The 18,546-nt window shown below is 32.3% G+C and overlaps 1 long non-coding RNA gene across 1 annotated transcript; it reads right to left on the bottom strand.

Annotated features, from left to right (window-relative positions):
• Positions 1 to 10,894: 10,894 nt before the first annotated feature.
• Positions 10,895 to 15,082, bottom strand: LOC134262281 (uncharacterized). Its single transcript, XR_009990994.1, has 3 exons — positions 12,351 to 15,082; positions 12,045 to 12,066; positions 10,895 to 11,051 (listed from the first exon to the last, which is right to left on the bottom strand). It is a non-coding gene; the product is annotated as an uncharacterized LOC134262281 (long non-coding RNA).
• Between the last annotated feature and the right edge of the window lie 3,464 nt (positions 15,083 to 18,546).

The following is an 18,546-nucleotide window of genomic DNA, read 5'->3' as shown; positions in this document are numbered from 1 at the left end:
CAATAGTGACTTTCTTGAATGGATTTTTAAAACATTAATAACTAAACAGCTATTCAATCCATGCACCCCTCCTTGGCTCTCGATCCCACCTCTGGTGTTTTTGAGATCCGTGCTTGCTCTGCTCCTGATTCGTAGTTTAATGTAATTGACTTTTGATCTCTAATACTGTATCTATCTCCTTACATGCGTAGTACAATACAAGGAAATTCAATTCTGAGCCTTTTAGCAGATTCTTGTTAAAACATTAAATTTTTACAAAATTTCACCATAATTTAGTTTTTCCAAAAACTTGAATTTCACGACAAACAATTATATATTTAAATAAAAACTCAAAATTCAATCCCATACGAAAAAGACATTAAATGAAAATGTTCATGTATATTTTCGTGACGAAAAATGTTTACAGAAGTTTGAATTACCTTTTTCATGGTGATTGTACACAGAGTTACTTGTATGTTTTGCAGTGAGACTTTAAATATGTGTCTATTCAGGATAGTATGACTGTATATCGAGTACCAAGACCTATGGGCAGCGGAAAGGGCAAAAATTACCATAATGAGAAAACAAACAATTATTTTAATTTCAATGACCATAAAACTTAACAAATGATATACTATGCATAATCAACAGACCTTTTCGCAGAACAAATATACATTAAAGCAAAACCAACGACCACGTACGAAACAAACATATATATGAATGCAAATCCAACGATCATCTTTGCAGAACAAACGTACATAAAAAGAAGACAAACGAAAAAAAATTAACAAACGTGCACGCGGTAAATCTAGTCTTCCCCACATCCAGCTCCCGACGGTCCCGGAATTTTTTTTTCGATTTCTTTTTTGTCGGTGCACAGAAACTCTTCACACTCCTCAGGCACTTTTCTGGGTTCAAATAATATATTCTAATATATAAAAACTTTAACAAATTTGCGTATTTATTACTGAATCAGCAGTATCATCTGCCAAAAAGCGGTAAATCTAGTACTCAGCTATAAATGCGAAAACCACTGGAAAAAAAGATACCTATGTTTTCGTAGAATCGCAAAAACACCAAACTGTGGTATATTTTTTAAAATAAATGATAACCCTCATTTATATGCCAGATAATTTGTATGCACAAAAATTCCCCACATATTTTTTTTCGCATAGAACTCTTTGCCACATCATGGTTATGTTCCCAGGCTCTACAACATGGACGTGGTTCTACCTCGGATCCCCCTTTAAATTTTTCCCTTTTTTGGTTAATTTATCTTAAAAATTTCAAATGAAAGAAAAGAATTTCCATGAAATAAAAAAAAAAATACATATATCTCATTCTCCTGAAGGCCGTTTCGTCATTTTTTTCCCGTTGTTGTTACATAAATTGGTTTTCCGCAATTCTTTAACAAGAATCTATTATGATATCTTTTAATTACAGTGACGTATCATATGACAGGCACACAGCAACATTTCCCAAATCTAAGAGTAAGGTCAAAAAGGGGTTATGTAGTACATGTATTTTAGGAAAAAAATGGTACTGAAAGAAGTTGAACCTAACCCCCCCCCCCACCCCCCACATACACCCTCACTCACACACACGAAATAGGATTTTCGAGTTAGGGCTACATGTATATCATTTTAGTTTCCTTTTTGTTTTAGCTTGTCAAGTTTTTAAAATCTTTTTTTCAGCTAGATTGAATTTTTTCCCTGGTTGACCCCCTCCTTTCAAAAACGATACTACGTCAATGTATAACAAGCAATACTTTCATTTTCCATGGTTTTACCATAAGCACAATGTTAGATTTAAGCTATTTTTATGAAAATTTTGATAAAAATCTTTTTAGAAATCAAATCATTTTGATGATATGAATTTTTATAGAATTCAAATGTTCTTTTTTTTTTAACACCACCAATCTCTACTGAAATACTAATTCCATCTTTTTTAGAAGAAATATCTTCTCAATATCAGTATTTTTAATACATGTCTAAAAATTTGAAGTTTTAAGTTTTAATAACTTTTAGATGAAATAAGATTTTTGAAATATTTTTGTGCTAAATGCTATCAAAATATTTAAGTCGAAATATTATACAGAAAATATAAACTTCAAATCTGTGTCCGTTTTTGGTTTTCATATTTATAACGGAGTACTAAATTTAACGCTTTTTGGCAGGTGAGACTGCTGATTCAGTAATAAGAGTTTTAACATATCATAGAATTCATTTAAAAAGAAAATGTGCCCGAGGGGTGTGAAGGGTTTCTGTGCACCGAAAAAAAAAAAAAATCCGGGACCGTCGGGAGCCGGGTGTCGAGAAGACTAGATTTACCGCGTGCACGTTTGTTAAGTTTTTTTCGCTTGTCGAGTTTTTATGTACGTTTGTTTTGCATTCCTACATGTTTGTTACGTACGTGGTTGTTGGTTTTGCTTTAATGTATATTTGTTCCGCGAAAAGGTCTGTTGATTATGCATTGTATATCATTTGTTAAGTTTTTATGGTCATTGAAATTAAAATAATTGTTTGTTTTCTCATTATGGTAATTTTTGCCCTTTCCGCTGCCCATAAAGACCTAGTTAAAGAAAATATATCGAGAAAAGGAATATGCAATTTCAGAGTAAAAAGGTCAAATTGAATTTACTTTTGCTCTGATTTTTAACTTCAGGTGTGAAGACATTAAAATACTGGTATTTGGTATAGAGCCAAAATTCTGAAGAATTACGAAAGAAAACTCTCTAAAAAGATATAGACGGGAATGAAACGGCTTCAGATTGCAAAAGAAAAAAAATCTACGTTGATAAAATATTTGTCATTTCAAATTGACGCGGTGTTTACGCGATGGTAGAAATTATGATTACATAAAGCAAAAAATCGAAAATGATTTGGATTAGTTTACACCTACATTATGTGAAGTTGTAAATTGCTCTACCAAATTATTGCTCAGAATAATCTAACATTATTACAAATAAACGTTCAGAAATAAATGTTTATGCAGCCCCAGAGAAGTAAACCAAAATGGACATCCCGATTGGTATTTCGTTTCAATCTTTCTTTTACCTGACATTTAATTTACCCCATCATGACCAAAAAATAAAAAAAAATATTGATGTTCTTATACACGAATATTTGCTACAAACCTTGATATGTCTAATTTTTGTTACACACTTGAAAAGTGATGTAATTTAATATTCTAATTCTTTTTTTAGAGAGAGAGAGAGAGAGAGAGAGAGAGAGAGAGAGAGAGAGAGAGAGAGAGAGAGTGTAATTAGTTTATTTACCACAATCATTTCCTTATGCAGAAAATGATAAATTTCATTGACTACTTTTCGATCAATAAATATAAAATAGTTACCCAATAAAACGACCTACCTAACTGCGTGCTAGAACATTCATTCAAAGTTCTTTGGGAAACTTCCGTGTGTTATTTTGAGTGTACCAGGGATTCGTTTTAAACATAATATTGGTCATTTTGAACAGACAATATATATTTTTATTGGATAAAATAGGATCGTAAAGTCCTTCATTGTCTTCCAAAAAGGAATAGGTGGGTGGTCAGAATGAGTAATTCCTGGAGCACCTGTAGCCTCTAGGCCTTCTTGCAGTGCTCAATATGAGTTAGATATCACAGTTTGTTATTGGCACCTTTACGAATTCAATATTAGAATATTAGTGATACAATTAACAAACTATAGATAATACCTTTAAAGAAGTAGTAATTAGTACTTTGGCATTAGGCATCCGTCCGCAATTTATGGATATTTTCCATATATCATGGAGTCCTAAACGTAGAATTTAGATTCCCATAAAAGATCAAGTATCAGAACAATCAATATAATGTCGTTTTTACATACATAAGAAACATATTTTGGTCTCTTTATGGTGCAATCCTTTAAATAAAATGTTTGATGTATCGTGAAACAAAAATAAAATTAAGGCAGGGCGTTCTTGACTTGTAAATTACGTAAAGGTTAACTTTCCTCTCCTATATACTTTCTTTGGTTAATTTTCAAAGAGTAAATATATTTTTAATCAGTTTAATAAATTTCCTATTTCAATAACGTTACGCACTGGAGCTTTCCTCATTAAATAATCCATGTAGAGTATGATCTTTTGATTTGCTTTGGTATGAATTATTGTTTTTTGTTTAAAAAACAAATTCCTATTGATATTTGATTGTTTTATAGATTTTTGATGTCCTTATAATTGAAGAATCGGGGGTACTATGTTTATAGTTTTTGTTTTGTCCGTTCGACTGTCTATCTTTCCGCAAACTTTGTTCATAACTTTTGATTGGTTGGAGCACAGGCCTTTGGATCGCTTAAAAAAAATTGTGTGTGTAAAAAAAAATAAAGGTATGGAACTCTGTTCATGGGGTACCTACTTTCGCCAATAAAATTCTTTTAAATCAAATGCTTTACAATTTTACTTTCTATCCATATCTATTCAAATATAAACAATCTTCATTACTACCAAAGTTCATTCCGTAATTCCTTATACTTCTCGAGATATTCTGAAATGAATTCCCAAATTGACAATAATTTTTTTACTCGACATCAGCTTGGGCCTTCACTAATTGTAAAGCGGGAACGACGGGACAAATTTTCCCCGGAAATTGTTCTAAACTCAATGAATATTTGCTCATTTGCATTCAAGCTTTACAAGGTTTTTCTTTAATTTGATCATGTGGTGTAACTAAGTCATAAACAACATTTTAGCGGTCTAATTGTTTTGAAAATCGAAAGGTATATAATGCATTCCGGGAAAAATTCGTTCTACCATGGCTTCATTTACTTTCATAATCAACATGGCGGTAGTTGTTGATGTAGACGTTTTCAAATTAATTTTTTGCGAAAGGAATATCATTACGGACTTAACGTTACAAACTGGAGTAAGAAATCAACTTTAAATTGTTGAAAGATTTAGCAAATACTCTGCAACTCTTCGCCGCACTTCAAACACCGTCTGTTTACATGTGAATGACCAGGGGCCCAAGCTAATGTCGAGTAAAAGAAAGTAGGTCATTTTTTAAATTGATTTCAGAATATCTCAAGAAATATATGGAATTTCAGAATGAGCTTTGGTAGAATTGAAGAATGTTTATCTATGAATAGATTTAAATAGAAAGTAGAATTTTAAAGCATTAGAATAAAAAATATTTTATTAGCGAAATTAGGTACCCAGTGTAAGAGTTCAGTACCTTTATTTTTTTTCAACACCTCAATTTTTTTTCTAAGCGATCTAAAGGCCTGTGGGTTGGAGCTATGACTTTAAGATTTTACATGGGTATTTCTTGTGTATGTTAAGGCATTTCTTTCGGTATGGACATATTTAACATCATGCCTTTGAGTTTGGAGTTTGACACTTATTTGCAAAAAAATTACTAAACTTTATCCAAAATTGGCAAAAACTTTTAAACAATTGGATGCTGTCTGTGTTTATTTGTTTTGAAGAGACATTTCCACGAATATAAAAAATTTCACTTTTTTCTACCTTCACCTTTGAGTTTTGATTTTGCATAAATAAGGGAAGTTAATGACTGAAAAGTTAATGGCTTCACGTTTATCATAAACCTTGTGGTCCGATTACCGATAACGTCTTTTTTCTAGTATAACATGTAAATACTAGTATGAAACAGATGTGTCAGACTTTGTGGTATCTTTTATTTCAGTCTTTCCTGGATAAACCTTATCAGCATAATTAATTGAAATAAACATTGTTGATTGACATTGTTGATATCTCATTGTCGAGTTTAAACCCGCAGCAAAGCGTTTTCTTTTTTCACGAATAAGATTCTGAACAAATTCTTCTTCGTATGAATACAAAAAGTCTGCTAATACCGGGGCGCAATTGGTACCAATGGTTTTGATCTTGACCAGAGAGTACACTTTTTTTCCAAAAACTTTAACATTGATCATAACTATTCAATATGCTTAAAGACAAGTCTTCTTTGAATATCAATATTTTTTATGATCCCTTGACCTTGGCGTTTGACTTGCATTCAACAAATTCTAACCTTAAATTCAACATAAGTTTCATACATGGGCATTATCGTTTCACAAATACATCTGTTGTTGTATATCTCTCCAAAGACAAATATGTTTTCAAGCAATGAATATATTGTCAAGCAATATTAAAGTTCTTTGCATATCCAATCGTTGATAGCCTTTCTATGTTATTATTACAACTGATTAGCATACGTCGGTATAAGCTGTATATCATGCGTTTATATCACCTTTTTTGTTCATTCGATTTCTTGATGTTCTTCAACAGGTGCCATGGATGCTCCTTGCCATGATCGGGAAAAACAGGGGAAAAATGTCAATCAGCGTTTGACTCAATGATAAATTGTATTTGTTGACAAGGTTATTGAATTGACAGTAGAACTTACGAAATGATGACTTTAAACCGAATATTTGAAGAGCTTTGAATTGATTATCAAGTCATATAGAAGAGTTCGCTTTCAATTTGATATACGCAACACAATGTTGCGTTCAATGCAGGCCTAGAGAAGAACGAGAATTCAAGTGTGAAAGGAACGACTTTACTTTTCTTCAGAAATTTTTTTGACATTGCAATCACACCGACAAGGGAATGGAACAGCAAAATTCAGATCAGGAGAAGCACAGAGATGAGACTTAAAATAGAACAAATGGAACCGGACCGACTGTGTATTAAATTAAAAATAGAGTATTCAAATTAAAAATCTTGACTTAATTAATCCTGTTCTGAAAGTATGGTATAGAAGCCATAGATTAAAGATAAAAAATGCATAATATTTTGTGTGCGCTTATAGTCGGTAGGAAATGAGATTCTGAGAGAATAATCACAGAAATTGTTTTGACCATTAATACCGGAGTGAGTAGTAAAGAACAAAAAGGTGACAACCAAGAACAGTAACAAACATAACTAGATCTTTTTGTCGTTCAACAAAAACGGAGGGCTTTTCGACCCCTTACAATAAAGAATCTTAAAAGAAAAATCAATATCTTACAATAAAAAATCATACAATACAATATTGCAAAAGTTCTTTTGAGATCAATATTTAATTGGAAACATAACAATTCTATTTGTACATCAGTGTCTACACAAAGAGACATAACTCTTTCGTGGTTTTGAAACACATACGAAAATGTACTGTTTTTCAATCCACTAAAACTCCTATAAGAGGTCAAAAAGTGACCCCACGGCCCATAATTTTTAAATTGTAATCTTTATGCTTGTTGTAATAACAAAATTAGTTTGAAGATTGGTTGAGAATTAAAAATGTTACAGAGGAAAAGCCGTTTTCTGTACTGACCCCTAAAATCCTTTCTATATTAGGGTTTTTTATTTTCATGACCTTAGAACCTGGAGACAATGCTAGAGTCAATATTCATATGAAATTTAAAGAGAATTGCTTGCCTACCTTTTGAGATAATGGAACAATCATGATTTCGAATTTAACACAGAAATCTCCATAGGCAATTTTAAGCCACTCATAAAACCGGAAGTACTCTTTATGTGCATACCAAAATTAAAACGTAGAGAGCATATTAGACTCCAAACAGGTCAACAAAGAGCGATAACTCTTACATCATCATTTTTTTAAAAGACTTAAAAATACAATATTTCACGTCTCTAAAACTCCTATAAGGGGTCAAAAAGTGACCCCACGGACCATATTTTTTAGATTGTTCTCTTTATGCTAAACTCAAATCCGAAAACTGTTGGAAAATTCATTGAGAAATAAAAAAGTTACAGGCAAAGGTCTGTTTTAAATGATTGGCCCCTAGAAATCCTTTATTTTCAAAAATTTTGATTTCATAATCTAATGAAGTTGGAACAGTATCAGAGTCATTCTGTATACAAAATATGACAAGAAAATCATAATTACTTTTAAAGATACTGTTACATAACTGATTTCATTCTAACATAAAAATTAAATGACCCATAAAACCGAAAGTTCAGATCTGATTGATATGAAACTTACAGAATATGTTTTACTTATTAGTTTAAACATATTCTTATCCTCAAAATAATTTTTGTAACATTATTCTGACTTTCAAAAATTTCCTTTCCCCTTCTTCAATGTTTGAAGTCTTATATCTTGAAAAGTATTTGTGGTAAAAAATCACATACGCGCACTTTGTTTTAGGATTAGGTCTCTAGAATTCATATCTTAAATTTAGGAGTCTAGACACTGAAATTAAAAATGTTTCTGGCTTCTTTAGAAATTTCAGTTTTCCCTTTGTAGAAACCGGAAGTGACAAGACCGGAAGTATAAAACATTACAGACAGGATACTTTTATATAAGCTATTTAGTAGTTATAAAATAAAATACCTACTTTTAAAGTTACTCCTGAAAATCTGAGCAAAAGAATTGCTAAGTATAATAATAATAACTAGATCTTTTTGTCGTCCAACAAAAACGGAGGGCTTTTCGACCCCTTGAAAAGAACAATCTTAAATTAAATATTTTAAAAAACTCAAATAATACAATATCGCAAAAGTTATTTTGAGATCAATAGTGAAATGAAAACATAGCGATTCTCCTTGTCCACCAGTGTCTACTCAAAGAAACATAACTCTTTCATAAATATTTAAAACATACGAAAATGAACGGTTTTTCAATCCACTAAAACTCATATAAGGGGTCAAAAAGTGACCCCACGGCCAATAATTTTTAAACTGCACTCTTTATGCTTAATGCAAAACCAAAATTAGTTTGGATATTGGTTGAGAAATAAAAAAGTTACAGAGAAAAGACTGTTTTCTGTACTGACCCCAAAAGTCCTTTCTATTTAAGGGATTTTTCTTTTCATGACCTTCCCAACTGGAGACAATGATAGAGTTATTAATCATGTGAAATATCACAAGAATTGCTTACTTCCCTTTTGAGATATGGAACATTGTATCATTTCATATTTAACATTGAAATCTCCATAGACAATTTTAAGGTACTCATAAAACCGGAAGTACTCTTCATATGCATATCAAAATTGAAACATAGAGAGCATATTAGACTCCATACAGGTTGACAAAGAAAGATAACCCTTACACTATCATTTTATGAAAAGACTTAAAAATACAATATTTCAGGTCTCTAAAACTCCTATAAGGGGTCAAAAAGTGACCCCACGGACCATATTTTTTAGATTGTACTCTTTATGCTAAACTCAAATCCGAAAACTGTTTGAAAATTCATTGAGAAATAAAAAAGTTACAGGCAAAGGTCTGTTTTTAATGTTGGCCCCTAGAAATCCCTTATTTTCCAAATTTTTGATTTCATCAACTTATGAAGTCGGAAGAGTATCAGAGTCATTCTGTATACAAAATATTACAAGAAAATCATAATCACTTTTAGAGATACTGTTACATAACTGATTTCATTTTAACATAAAAATTAAAAGACCCATAAAACCGGAAGTTCAGGTCTGATTGATATGAAACTTACAGGATATGTCCTACTGATTAGTTTAAACATATTTACATCCTCAAAATAATTTTTATGACGTTATTTTGACTTTCAAGAATTTCCTCCCCCCTTCTTCAATGTTTGAAGTCTTATATCTCCAAAAGTATTTGTGGTCAAAAATCACATACGCGCACATTTTTATAGGACTAGGTCTCTAAAATTCAAATCTTAAATTTGGGAGTCTACACATTGAAATTAAAAATGTTTTCGGCTTCTTTAGAAATTTTAGTTTTCCCTTTGTAGAAACCGGAAGTGACATGACCGGAAGTACAAAACATTACAGACAGGACATTTTTATATAAGCTATCTAATAGTTATAAAATAAAATACCTACTTTTAAAGGTACTCCGGAAAATCTGAGCAAAAGAATTGCTAAGTATAATAATAATAATAATAATAAACAAGACGAAAACAATAGGTCTTTTCGACAAAAGTCGAAAAGCCCTAATAAAAGCAACGAAATATACGAAATAAGGCTTCTAGAGATATAGCTTTGGAAAAAAGCGGTCAAACATACAGAATTTACGGATTTTTGACTTTGACCTCTGACGCTTTGACCTCAAAGTCAATAAGGGTCTTCTTAAGACCATAGGAAGTTGTTAAGGAAAAAATCATAGTAGTATACGGGCTCAAAGACTTCTCGATGTATCTTTTTGGGAACAGACACAAAGACAGACGGACGGACAGAGAGACCGAAATTAATATTGGCAGCAAATGCAATCTAAAGGAAAATCGGAAGTAGTTGTCCGAGATTTTTCTAAGAAATTCTTACTTCATAATTTTCACGTTGAAATGTTTATGTATGTTTCTGATTGCTCGAACATGACAATGACCAAAAGGAAAGTCTAATGGTTCGACAGGGTACACACTTCTCCTTCGGTCTTGATCCAATTCTTGTAATATCAGAGATCCGTGTCAACTTTGCTACCTCATTTGTATTGTTTCAATTGACCATGAAGCATGAGTTCTGGTAATGTTTTATCTTAATTATCTTATATATTTTTAGCCTAAAGATTCGAGATTATGATCCCTATTAAAAACTTTATTGATTGATTTCTTCCCAAATCGATGATGCATCGCCTATTGACATCTTGTTAGAAGAAAGTTATTCTCAAATATAGAAACATGAATTGTTATCTGATGCTTCCTTTTAACTTAAAACTTTGTTCCCTTGCCAACCACAACATTAATTCAAAAAGTTTTGGCAAAGATTGAAAAAATGAAGTAAGTTTCAAGTTTATATCATGTAAAGGTTTGCCCTTTCGAATGATACATTTACAGTAAAACTCGTTTAGTACGAACACGGATATAGCGAATTCATGGATAGAGCGAAGTTTTTCTGGGTTCCCGGCAAAATTCTTAACAAATCTTTGTAAAAGAAGATGGGCGCATTTGGCGTGTGATCTGCAGGAATCATTTGTACGAAACATTTATGGTTTAAATGTCCATGATTTATGTTCTAAATTCACCAGTTCAAACGAACATAAATTATTTATAAATAAAACTCAAAAACACTTTATATAGGATGAGCTCGCATGCGCGAGAGCAACAGACTTTAATGAAGTGTATACAGTATACAAAGCACAGTCTTTAGTTTAACTTCTGAATTCCATATCATTCTACAAAAGAAAAAGGTTCAAATAAAGCGACAGTCAACATTAAAACGAACATTTTAACATGTACTAAATAACGATCATACTGGAAGGGGTGGGTGGGGCGGGGGATAAGTCTGTTGCAATGTAGCAGCGAACTTCGAATAACTTAAAACACCCGAAAATCTACCTTATACGTGACTGAGTCACGCGTGGCACGGACTCAACCTATTCACCCGTAAACAAATAAACAACCAATCGATTTCCTTTACCGATGGACTTAATCTGCATACATAACAAACACACGTGTTTTACCATAACTTTTATAAATATATTTATGTTCTAATTCACCAGTTCAAACGAACATAAAATATTTATAAATAAAAACTCAAAAACACTTTATATAGGATGAGCTCGCATGCGCGAGTGCAACAGACTTCGACGATAAAGAAAGCATAGAAATAAAACTATTAAAACGTATATGACCCCACCCCTAGATATCAAGACTTCAAGGTAATCCTTTTTTTTTTAAACAAGGCCTTGAATAATTGAAAATTATCATAAAAATGTCTGTGGATTCTCAAAGTGATGCGTATTTACCAACATTCATTCTTCAAAGTTCATAATGGAAAGTTAATAATATTATATAGGAAAATAGAAAATATAATAACTTTTAGGAGTGCAAACGAATTCACCAAATAACATGCATTTTCCAAACGACAATTTTTTGCAACAATTATATCTATGTTAAATGTTATAGGTTTTCAAGCATTTGAAGAAAACTGCAGATTTTTATACTTGAATTCTGTGGTACTTTAATTTCTTCTATTTACTGCACATTTATTATTATGCATAGTTTATAAAGCGTTTGCTATGAATGCAAAAACTTCATAAATCAATTATAAATTCATATCAAACTTTTTTTTTAAAAATTGGTATTTAAAGCTAGATCGAGGACATTTTTATAAATATGTTCAAAGAACTATCAATTACATTAAGATTCATAAACCATCTACTCACTCGTATAAAATGTTGCTTGAACCTAAATGACTTTCCAAAAAAGAATTATATTTATAAGTAGAATACAAGCAATTGCACAAAAAGACACTTCAACTTGCAAATCTATAAAGGAATATTAGACATTTATGTCATTCAGAGTTATCTCTCTTATCAGAGTATCAATGAACCTTAAGATACATGAAATGCAATATGTTGTTTATAAAGATTCAATTTCAAGCTTCCTTTTGAGACTTTCATGACTTTTTGAATAAAACAATAAATTAAAGAATTATCCTTCCCGACTGAAGAGTATTCTTTTCTTTTTACCATAACGTCTTCAGATGAACTCAAAAAGCCTTCTACGTTGATTCTTATCAGTGAATCATACATAACAGCATTTGCAGTTGAGATAGCAACCCCGTTAAAACACTATGAAGAATGAAATTACGTATATAAACTTATAAGTTTGAGTGCATTCAGAATTTCTATGTTTCTTGTACATGATTGTGAATCCCAGGTACATAAGAATAACTTTTACAATACGAAATAAATTTAAATCAATCATAAATTATACTCATCTGATCAAACACTATCATTAACCTTTTCTTTACATCTCTTGGTTATTAGCAATAGGACAAATGAACTGAACTACACCTACCAGAATGTAAACATTATTCCTCTTTGGTTTTGACTAGAGGTGATTTGTCCGAATCTTGAATTTAAACGCAGCTTTGGAAGTCTTCAGACAAATTCTTTAATGAAAGTTTTGCAAACATCCGGTCCGTCTGTCCTGACTAAAGATATCTGAAAAAAACTTTGCTCCAAAAATTTCAAAATCATATTGTGATCCCACATAGTTTGTGCCTATTAGAAGCACCGTTACAAATTTGGCCTCCTTTACAGAATAAACAAGACAATGTTATATTAGTAGTTAAGCTATTAAAAAATAAATACGTACGTTCAGTAGTTTCGCTTTGTCAATTGAAATTTTAAATATTATGTCTGCAAATACATCTCAAACAAATTGCACTATACTTTTGCATATCTTTTGAAGTTTGTGTACTTGTATTTATCGATAAAACGAGTTTCCTGCTTCAATTAGATACTATAATTTTACACACCTTGAAAAGACAAGAAGGCAACTATATTTAAGGTCATGCCAACTTCGAAAATACTTACAAATCCAAAAAAAAGAAGTGTTTGCATAACAATACCTCTCGGACTTTTCCAGCTTCATCAAGATACTTGTAGGTCTTGTAAAGGGCTTTGGCTAAATATACTAGTAAATACTACATTCCAAAACTGCTAACTTAGTCAAAAAGTTAAAAATTTCAAAACATAATTGTATGAACGATGTACATGATGAACCATTCCAGCTTCATGTAAGCTACTTCAAGAATTTGAAAGGGTCTTGCCTGCATCATACTACATCTCAAACCATGCCAGCTTCTTCAAGCTACGAACTGAATTTTATATGGTTTTGTCTGTATCAAACTACTTCTAAAACCATGCCAGCTTCTTCAAGCTATTTACTGAATTTTAAATGGTCTTGTCTGTATCAAACTACATCTCAAACCATGTCAGCTTCTCCAAGCTACTTACAGAACTTGAAAAGGACCCTGTCTGCATCATACTACATCTCAGACCATGCCAGCTTCTTCAAGCTACTTACAGAACTTGAAAAGGGTCTTGTCTGTATCAAACTACATCTCAAACCATGCCAGCTTCTTTAAGCAACTTACAGAACTTGAAAAGGGCCTTGTCTGTATCAAACTACTTCTAAAACCATGCCAGCTTCTTCAAGCTATTTACTGAATTTTAAATGGTCTTGTCTGTGTCAAACTACATCTCAAACCATGCCAGTTCCTCCAAGCTACTTACAGAACTTGAAAAGGACCTTGTCTGTATCATACTACATCTCAGACCATGCCAGCTTCTTCAAGCTACTTACAAAACTTGAAAAGGGCCTTGTCTGTATCAAACTACATCTCAAACCATGCCAGCTTCTTCAAGCTACGAACTGAATTTTATATGGTTTTGTCTGTATCAAACTACTTCTAAAACCATGCCAGCTTCTTCAAGCTATTTACTGAATTTTAAATGGTCTTCTCTGTGTCAAAAAACATCTCAGACCATGCCAGCTTCTCCAAGCTACTTACAGAACTTGAAAAGGGCCTTGTCTGCATCATACTACATCTCCGACCATGCCAGTTTCTTCAAACTACTTACAGAACTTGAAAAGGGACTTGTCTGCATCATACTACATCTCAGACCATGCCAGCTTCTTCAAACTACTTACAGAACTTGAAAAGGGCCTTGTCTGTATCAAACTACATCTTATACCATGCCAGCTTCTCCAAGTTACTTATATAACTTGAAAAGGGCCTTGTCTGTATTAAATTACATCTCAAACCATGCCAGCTTCTCCAAGCTACTTACAGAACTTGAAAAGGGCCTTGTCTGTATTACATCAATACATGTAACACTAGGTCTTGCAAAGATCATCATGATAACAACTCTTGAGTCGTATTTTCTTCATAACAGATAGACAACTCTATATTTGGTGATGCAAGATGCATAATGAAGGCTATCTTAAACACTCTCTTAAACCAATACTCTTAAACAGAATGATCTGAACTGAATCAGGCTATCATATTTATCAGCATCGGATTATATAATATACAAATTATGGAGCATCAATAATATACATTTATCTTATGTTCTTCATTTCTAGGTATTAAACAACGTCCAGAAATAGGAGCATAAAAACCACTGTGACTAAACAAAAGTTTTATTGTATAAAAATTTTAACTAAAATAAAACGATGTTTCATCATTTTTCGAGTTAATATCAGGAACTATATATTCAATTACATTATTTCCAAGATTTGAAAACAGCTTCAGAATAATGAACTAGCTATATGCAGTTCTATGCATCAATGTGTCACAGTACAACGTAGAATTGTAAAATTTTAGAACTGTTCGAACCATATCATGACATTCAAATACATGTAGTTTCCAAAAGAGTGTGTCTCGTAACTATGAATTAGAAACATCGGAACTTTGTTCATAATTGCTACCAATATCCAACCATCATTATATAGATATAAATTTATATATACATGTATCAGGTAAGTACGTGAATTAATTACTACCGTGACTTTACCAGAACTATACTAATTCTCAAGTTACACATGTTTTTATTTATTTTTTTTTTTTTTACATAGCTAAATTCAAGCTGAAAAGCGGACATTAATCTGTGTCCAAATGCTTACCTGTCCAGATTCTCTGTTCTGCGTGTGCCTCTATCTGCTGTTAGGGTCGAAGCCGTAGCTTACATACATGTAGTCCTAAGGTCTATGAAGCTTAGTAATAATGAAAGAAACAACACTGGCAGAAGATGAGACGTTGACAAAGGTTTCAATCACTCAAGCCCTCAGAAATTACAATTAACAGAATGAATTTTGTTGCCTTAATGTGAAAAACAGAGGGTGCTTATATGGTCCCCTTTACATTATCGTAAATAATCGAATAAACAGTGTTTAAAATTCAAATGCTATTTTTATACTTTCGTTCTTTCTTTGAGAAAGTCGCAAAAAAGAAATTACCAGTTTGTACCTGCAGCTTCAAATGTGCCAATTTTCCCCCCACATGGAGTTCAAACGTGTCAGAGATGCCTGTAATCTCGGCTCTGTTTGTGCATAATCAGCAACTGTTTCTGCGTGAAGCTAGTCTCGTCTAGAATAGACTGATTTCTATCTCCGATCTTAGCGAACATAAGTCTGTTGCAATGTAGCAGCGAACTTCGAATAACTTAAAACACCCGAAAATCTACCTTATACGTGACTGAGTCACGCGTGGCACGGACTCAACCTATTCACCCGTAAACAAATAAACAACCAATCGATTTCCTTTACCGATGGACTTAATCTGCATACATAACAAACACACGTGTTTTACCATAACTTTTATAAATATATATGGTTGGCTAAACATAGCTGGTCAGATTTTACGAACACGTCCATAGGTTTTTTCCCCATTTAGTTTGAAAGACCTTGTCAGATGGTAACATTTATGTTTATTATGTTAGGGGGTACTATAACATACATGTAGTAATGTTTCACAAAACATAAACACCTAAATATTTAGTGCATATATATGCATGATACGTGTACATATAATTAGAGAATCATAGAAGATTGGAATTGATTTCGCTAGAGAACCAAACTGAACCAAAATTTATAGATCTAATTCAAAATTTTAATACATCAGTACATGAAACGAAACTGACAAAATAAATGGTTTGCATGAAAAAAAAATTAACGCCCCATGTAAGGCTCGAACCAAAAACTTTTCGCTTTCAGTGCACTGAACAGGTAGCGCAACATACTGAGCTATCACCGTTACACATATACAGATGATTTTAAAAGGACAAAGAAGTACCACATTCACACATGTGGATTTTTTGGGGAAAAGTTCATTTTTCGTGGTCTCTGGGTCTTCTCTCCATTTTTTAAAAATGTGTATTCGTTTCTTTGAATAAAAATACACACAAATAACGTTTAAAAATCATGGAGAGAAGACCCAGAGATAGAAAAATTTTAGAAAAACGTGTGTAAAAATATACCATATTATACCAAATGTCTGATCTGGCCATTTTTCATGTTATTTTTTAGCAAATCAAAGCTCAATTTCGGGAAAATATTGTCCCCTCCTGTTGCACAGGGACCCGATAAATAAAAATAATGTTAAAATTTCATGAGACATGTCGATAAATTTTTCACTTTTCAAGCACGCCCAAATTCCTGCCGAATGCCAATCAAAAGCGCCCTCGTTCTTTTACTGTTATAACAAACTCTGATATAACGAATTTACGGATATAGCGAACTGATTTTGAGTCCCGTTGAGGTTAAATATAATGAAATTTACATCTTTTATAACGAACTTTCAAAGATCTCAAAAAATTTGATAAATTTAACTGACTTTGTTCCATTAAAGTTTTGTATATAAAATTCAATTCATAATAAAACCTCACAATTAAAACGATAGATAGCGAGCATGCGATATACAAAAAAAATATTACAATGTTCGTACTCTTCATTAATTTGAAATTTGTTCAATTTTGCAAGTCCATCCTTTGACTGTAAAAATTAATTTTGTTGTGTAATCATAAAAATATTGTTATCTTAGTCAAATAATTTTGCAAAATTTTTGGTCTTTTTTTTAACATCATTACTTTTTTATTATGAACAAACCAATGCATTACATAATTAAAGATGATTCGGAATAAATGATTTTTACATTTTCCATTTTCCAAAAAAGCAATTTTTTTTTTAGTAATTCTTCTTTGTCAATTGAATGAGAATGTTAGAGCGAGGGCAAAAATAGGTTAATACGTTTACACCTGTGAATAAGATATTGTTTAAATTAAATTAATAAGAATGTTAAAATCTTCTTACATAAACTCATTTTTTTTCATCGCTAGTTTTAATTTTAAGATACATATGTATGTTATCTCATATCCGCGATTCACGTAATAACAGTGACCTGACAGCTTATGCTACGTGAGTTTTATGTACTTTGCGCATCATAAAAAAGAGTAGCTTATTTAGATCTACTCTTGTATAGTAAGCACCCCTTTACTTCATGGAAATTTTGAATTTACGTCAATTTTAGGACGTCATTCATAACATGGCGTCATGGCTTATAAAAATGTACAATACTTTGTCCCCCCCTTTAAGAACTCCGTCAACTTTGATTTTTGGGGCTCATACTGATCATAACCGAACATGTACTCCTAGAGATCTATACTTGGCATTCGTGCCAGCACCTACTGCGACACAGGACCTCGGTTTATACGGTCTAATATGAAGGACCGGTCTCCACGTCCCAAAGTAAGATCCGAACCAGCGACGTAAGGATCAACTCTCTACTTCGCGACTCTTACCACTGCGCCTCTTGGGCGACTCAAGCAGTGTTTAGAGCCCTTTAAATGTAAGTACTGAACTCATTATAAACCACGGGTACTTGTGGACAGGAACCCCCCCCCTCATATACACCCCTGGTCAAAATATTTTTTTTCTTTTTTTTTTCTCATGAATTATGTTTCTAGTACTTATTTACAACGTATTCCATATGAAAAATAAAAAAAAATAACATCGATTTAACGATTTACTTAAAAAGTCATACCCTGGTATTATAAAATAGATAATACCAGGGTATGACTTTTTAAGTAAATCGTTAAATCGATGTTATTTTTTGGATTTTTCATATGGAATACGTTGTAAATAAGTACTAGAAACATAATTCATGACAAAAAAAGAAAAAAAAATATTTTGACCAGGGGTGTATATGAGGGGGTGGGGGTGGGGGGGGGGGGTTCCTGTCCACAAGTACCTGTGATTATAAACGTGATATAATAGTCTTCTGACAGAAAGTAAATTAAGTAGCGAAAGCGATATGAATTCCGATTTTCGAACGCACGTCATTTAGATCTGAATATCAAAAGCATGCACTCTTCACTT

This window comes from Saccostrea cucullata, unplaced genomic scaffold (genome assembly GCF_032062105.1).
Source record: "Saccostrea cucullata isolate Sc308-1 unplaced genomic scaffold, CSIRO_AGI_Scuc_v1 ctg1506, whole genome shotgun sequence".
In the NCBI taxonomy this organism is placed as follows: domain Eukaryota; kingdom Metazoa; phylum Mollusca; class Bivalvia; order Ostreida; family Ostreidae; genus Saccostrea; species Saccostrea cuccullata.
This window is presented reverse-complemented; position numbering and strand designations above follow the sequence as displayed.